Source organism: Procambarus clarkii, chromosome 10 (assembly GCF_040958095.1).
Source record: "Procambarus clarkii isolate CNS0578487 chromosome 10, FALCON_Pclarkii_2.0, whole genome shotgun sequence".
Classification (NCBI taxonomy): Eukaryota; Metazoa; Arthropoda; class Malacostraca; order Decapoda; family Cambaridae; genus Procambarus; species Procambarus clarkii.
In genome coordinates, this window is record NC_091159.1 from 25,303,941 (window position 1) to 25,309,214 (window position 5,274).

Here is a 5,274-nt window from a genome sequence, read left to right on the forward strand (position 1 = left end):
GAATGGCAGGGAAGTGGCCAAGAAGGGGAAACTTTAAAAAAAAAGGTAATTCAGGGATATTGAAGGGAGGTGTGGGTGTAAAAGTCGGTGGTGAGGAGAGGGAAGAGGCCATATAGCCGGTCTGAGCACACTATCTCTCTAATGGGGTGAGGCATATATACCTATAAAGTACACCATTTATCTCTGGGAGTAATGGATTTGACGGACCTGGGTGGATATAGGGAGGCTTTAGGGAGGATATAGGACCACGACTGGATCTAAGGGTCTCTAGGCGTAGATTGAGGATCTAAGAGGGCTTGGTGTCATGTGTGTCAGGGGACCATATTCTTGGTGTCATATGTGTCAGGGGACCATATTCTTGGTGCCATGTGTATCAGGGGACCATATTCTTGGTGCCATGTGTATCAGGGGACCATATTCTTGGTGCCATATGTGTCAGGGGACCATATTCTTGGTGCCATGTGTATCAGGGGACCATATTCTTGGTGCCATGTGTATCAGGGGACCATATTCTTGGTGTCATATGTGTCAGGGGATCATACTCTTGGTGTCATGTGGGTCAGGGGACCATATTCTTGGTGCCATGTGGGTCAGGGGGCCATATTCTTGGTGCCATGTGGGTCAGGGGGCCATATTCTTGGTGTCATGTGTATCAGGGGACCATATTCTTGGTGTCATATGTGTTAGAGGACCATATTCTTGGTGCCATGTGTATCAGGGGACCATATTCTTGGTGTCATGTGTGTCAGGGGACCATATTCTTGGTGTCATATGTGTTAGAGGACCATATTCTTGGTGCCATGTGTATCAGGGGACCATATTCTTGGTGCCATGTGTGTCAGGGGACCATATTCTTGGTGTCATGAGGGTCAGGGGACCATATTCTTGGTGGCATGTGTGTCAGGGGACCATATTCTTGGTGTCATGTGGGTCAGGGGACCATATTCTTGGTGCCATGTGTGTCAGGGGACCATATTCTTCGTGTCATGTGTGTCAGGGGACCATATTCTTGGTGTCATGAGGGTCAGGGGACCATATTCTTGGTGTCATGTGTGTCAGGGGACCATATTCTTGGTGTCATGAGGGTCAGGGGACCATATTCTTGGTGCCATGTGTGTCAGGGGACCATATTCTTGGTGTCATGAGGGTCAGGGGACCATATTCTTGGTGCCATGTGTGTCAGGGGACCATATTCTTGGTGTCATGTGTGTCAGGGGACCATATTCTTGGTGCCATGTGTATCAGGGGACCATATTCTTGGTGTCATGAGGGTCAGGGGACCATATTCTTGGTGTCATGTGTGTCAGGGGACCATATTCTTGGTGTCATGAGGGTCAGGGGACCATATTCTTGGTGCCATGTGTGTCAGGGGACCATATTCTTGGTGCCATGTGTGTCAGGGGACCATATTCTTGGTGCCATGTGTATCAGGGGACCATATTCTTGGTGCCATGTGTGTCAGGGGACCATATTCTTGGTGTCATGTGGGTCAGGGGGCCATATTCTTGGTGTCATATGTGTTAGAGGACCATATTCTTGGTGCCATGTGTATCAGGGGACCATATTCTTGGTGCCATGTGTATCAGGGGACCATATTCTTGGTGCCATGTGTATCAGGGGACCATATTCTTGGTGTCATGTGTGTCAGGGGACCATATTCTTGGTGTCATGTGTGTCAGGGGACCATATTCTTGGTGCCATATGTGTCAGGGGACCATATTCTTGGTGCCATGTGTATCAGGGGACCATATTCTTGGTGCCATGTGTATCAGGGGACCATATTCTTGGTGCCATATGTGTCAGGGGACCATATTCTTGGTGCCATGTGTATCAGGGGACCATATTCTTGGTGCCATGTGTATCAGGGGACCATATTCTTGGTGTCATATGTGTCAGGGGATCATACTCTTGGTGTCATGTGGGTCAGGGGACCATATTCTTGGTGCCATGTGGGTCAGGGGGCCATATTCTTGGTGCCATGTGGGTCAGGGGGCCATATTCTTGGTGTCATGTGTATCAGGGGACCATATTCTTGGTGTCATATGTGTTAGAGGACCATATTCTTGGTGCCATGTGTATCAGGGGACCATATTCTTGGTGTCATGTGTGTCAGGGGACCATATTCTTGGTGTCATATGTGTTAGAGGACCATATTCTTGGTGCCATGTGTATCAGGGGACCATATTCTTGGTGCCATGTGTGTCAGGGGACCATATTCTTGGTGTCATGAGGGTCAGGGGACCATATTCTTGGTGGCATGTGTGTCAGGGGACCATATTCTTGGTGTCATGTGGGTCAGGGGACCATATTCTTGGTGCCATGTGTGTCAGGGGACCATATTCTTCGTGTCATGTGTGTCAGGGGACCATATTCTTGGTGTCATGAGGGTCAGGGGACCATATTCTTGGTGTCATGTGTGTCAGGGGACCATATTCTTGGTGTCATGAGGGTCAGGGGACCATATTCTTGGTGCCATGTGTGTCAGGGGACCATATTCTTGGTGTCATGAGGGTCAGGGGACCATATTCTTGGTGCCATGTGTGTCAGGGGACCATATTCTTGGTGTCATGTGTGTCAGGGGACCATATTCTTGGTGCCATGTGTATCAGGGGACCATATTCTTGGTGTCATGAGGGTCAGGGGACCATATTCTTGGTGTCATGTGTGTCAGGGGACCATATTCTTGGTGTCATGAGGGTCAGGGGACCATATTCTTGGTGCCATGTGTGTCAGGGGACCATATTCTTGGTGCCATGTGTGTCAGGGGACCATATTCTTGGTGCCATGTGTATCAGGGGACCATATTCTTGGTGCCATGTGTGTCAGGGGACCATATTCTTGGTGTCATGTGGGTCAGGGGGCCATATTCTTGGTGTCATATGTGTTAGAGGACCATATTCTTGGTGCCATGTGTATCAGGGGACCATATTCTTGGTGCCATGTGTATCAGGGGACCATATTCTTGGTGCCATGTGTATCAGGGGACCATATTCTTGGTGTCATGTGTGTCAGGGGACCATATTCTTGGTGTCATGTGTGTCAGGGGACCATATTCTTGGTGTCATGAGGGTCAGGGGACCATATTCTTGGTGTCATGTGTGTCAGGGGACCATATTCTTGGTGTCATGAGGGTCAGGGGACCATATTCTTGGTGTCATGTGTGTCAGGGGACCATATTCTTGGTGTCATGTGTGACAGGGGACCATATTCTTGGTGTCATGTGTCAGGGGACCATATTCTTGGTGTCATGTGTGACAGGGGACCATATTCTTGGTGTCATGTGTGTCAGGGGACCATATTCTTGGTGTCATGTGTATCAGGGGACCATATTCTTGGTGTCATGTGTGTCAGGGGACCATATTCTTGGTGTCATGTGTGTCAGGGGACCATATTCTTGGTGTCATGTGTGTCAGGGGACCATATTCTTGGTGTCATGAGGGTCAGGGGACCATATTCTTGGTGTCATGTGTGTCAGGGGACCATATTCTTGGTGTCATGTGTGTCAGGGGACCATATTCTTGGTGTCATGTGTGACAGGGGACCATATTCTTGGTGTCATGTGTGTCAGGGGACCATATTCTTGGTGTCATGTGTGTCAGGGGACCATATTCTTAGTGTCATGTGTGTCAGGTGACCATATTCTTGGTGTCATGTGAGTCAGGGGGCCATATTCTTGGTGTCATATGTGTTAGAGGACCATATTCTTGGTGCCATGTGTATCAGGGGACCATATTCTTGGTGCCATGTGTATCAGGGGACCATATTCTTGGTGCCATGTGTATCAGGGGACCATATTCTTGGTGTCATGTGTGTCAGGGGACCATATTCTTGGTGTCATGTGTGTCAGGGGACCATATTCTTGGTGTGATGGAAGGGACCATGATGTGGTGGACCTGAGAGTCAACCACATCCAGGGCAGCCAGGGGGAATGAGGGACACCCCTCTAGAAAGTTGATTTTAATTCTCACGATGTAGGATAAGATTTACGGGCTCACCATAGCCCGTGCTACATGGACACTTCGTTCTGAGTAACTAAATCTAAAACAACAACATGAAAAGATGAGCCCTTCGTGGCAGAATGCCAGGACGGGACGACAATGGTAACTAGTAACTAGTTACTAAGATGGTAACTAGTCATCGAAACGAAGAACACATAACGATGAAAGGTACGGAGTGATTCTAAGTTAAAATATGCTCTCAGCAGGTATAACTCCTCCGGTTGTGTACCGAGATAAATCACGTAGTTAATTGGGCGTGTTTTGCTAACCGGTGGCCGCTCGCGGCCTGAAATTGAAAGGGTTCTTGGGCTTTTTGCCTTCCTACTGTGAGCTCCGGAGATTTTCAATTGGCCGGGACTTGAGAGGAAACTGAGGGGCTTCTGTAGTCATTAGCTTGAGCACCAGAAGTCGGTCGTGGGAACGAGGACTCACCGGCGAATCACATCTTTATATTTCACTCTGTGATTGGATCTCCTTATTTAATAATATGAATGATAATTGAGCCCATCCTCCTGTTGTGGTAGTACTTATAGTAACGTTGAGGGCCATAGTACATATACCGACTTACAACGCAATTAGAAAGTAGAAATCGGCACTATTGAGTTGGATAAACCGGAAAACTTTTTTTTTACTTATGCTGGAAAGACAAAATAAACTAACCAAACCTAACCTTCCTAGGCCTAATAAACGATATCTGATGCCTTATATAGTACAAATGTGTGCTATACTAGACCTAGGAATATTTCAGTTAGTTTTTTAGCTTCATTTTTTCTTGACTGTAAAGTGAATAGTACAAACTTCTACTGTTTAATAGTTTAGAATGTCAATCTTTGTACTATGATGCACATAGTTACAAAAACTATCATATATAAACCTGAGAATGAGATACTGGAATGCCTCTGGGTATTGTGTGTTGTGAGGTGAATCTACATATATATATATATATATATATATATATATATATATATATATATATATATATATATATATATATATATATATATATATTGTTATTGCGTTTAATCTCCGCCCTAGACACTGTGGTTCGATTTTCAGATAAGAGATTATGATTGGATCTTCAGATAAGAGATTGTAATTGAATCTGCAGATAACAAATTGTAATTCAATCTCCAGATCAGATAGTGTTTGGATCTACAGATAGGAGATTGTAGTTTTGGGTTAGTCCTACAACAGGTTGTGTTTTTAATAACATGGTAACTCAGTATATAAATATCTTCACAAGGAATACTTTAGTTTATATATGAAATAAATATAT